At 41.1% G+C, this 1,096-nt stretch overlaps 1 non-coding gene across 1 annotated transcript; it reads right to left on the minus strand.

Moving 5' to 3' along the window:
• Positions 1-750: 750 nt before the first annotated feature.
• On the minus strand, positions 751-854 carry LOC122120559. Its single transcript, XR_006149730.1, has one exon. It is a non-coding gene; the product is annotated as a U6 spliceosomal RNA (small nuclear RNA).
• Between the last annotated feature and the right edge of the window lie 242 nt (positions 855-1,096).

Genomic DNA, 1,096 nt, shown 5'->3' on the forward strand with positions numbered 1-1,096 from the left:
TTGGCACTAAGTATATTTACATTGTTGTGCCACCCATCACCATCAGCAGCAGAACTTTTTTCATCATCTTAGTAACTTTCTTTTCTTTTCTTTTTTTTTGGGTCCGGTCGTGGGGCCTGAACTCTGGGCCTGGACGTTGTCTTCAGCTCAAGGCGAGTGCTCTACCACTTGAGCCACAGCGCCACTTCCGGCTTTTTTCTTTTTGCTTATGTGGTGCTGAGGAATCGAATCCAGGACCTCAGGCATGCAAGGCAAGCGCTCTACCACTGAGCCACCTTCCCAGCCCCTCATCTTAGTAACTTTCTATTCCTCCTCTCCCTGTGGAACTACACAGTTGCTGTTTCTTATGACTCACCTTATTTCATTTAGCATAATGTCTTAAACATCCATCAAGGTTGTCACATGTCAGATTCCCTTTGCTTTTTAAGGCTGAACAACATTCCAATTTGAGTATATACCGTATTTTTTATTCCTTCATTTGTAATGGTTACTGGAGTTGGTTCCACTTTTTTTTTGTCAGTTGTAGCTTTTATTTTTTTATGGTTATTATAAAGGTGATGTACAGAAGAGTTACAGTACAAAAAGAAATGAATACATTTCTTTTTTAACAGATCACCTCTTCCCTCCTGACTCCCATCAACAAGTTGTATAGTTCATTTTTAACACAGTGTCTAGTAAGTATCACTGCTGCATTTGTTCACCCTTTGTCCCACAGTTTATGTGTTCCCCTACACTCCTCAAAACAGATTAAAAAATATGTAACACTTCACAAAGTTGTGTGCTATCCTTGTGCAGGGGTCAGGCTAATTTCTGTATTGGTCCAATTTTAGTCTATGTGCTGCTGAAGCAAGCACCAGTCATAACTCAGGGCCTGGGTACTGTCCCTCTGCACTTTGAGTCTCAGCTCCACTTCTGGTTTTCTGGGGGTTAGTTGGGGATAAGAGTCTCATGGACTTTCCTGCCTGAACTAGCTTTTAACTGTGATCCTCAGATCTCAGCCTCCTGAGTAACTAGGATTACAGATGTAAGCCACCAGCAGGAATTGAGTTTTTATCTTTTTCCTTTCCTTCCTTCCTTTTTTTTTTTTTTTTTGGCT

This window comes from Dipodomys spectabilis, unplaced genomic scaffold (assembly GCF_019054845.1).
Source record: "Dipodomys spectabilis isolate Male_0828 unplaced genomic scaffold, ASM1905484v1 ptg000004l, whole genome shotgun sequence".
Lineage (NCBI taxonomy): Eukaryota > Metazoa > Chordata > Mammalia > Rodentia > Heteromyidae > Dipodomys > Dipodomys spectabilis.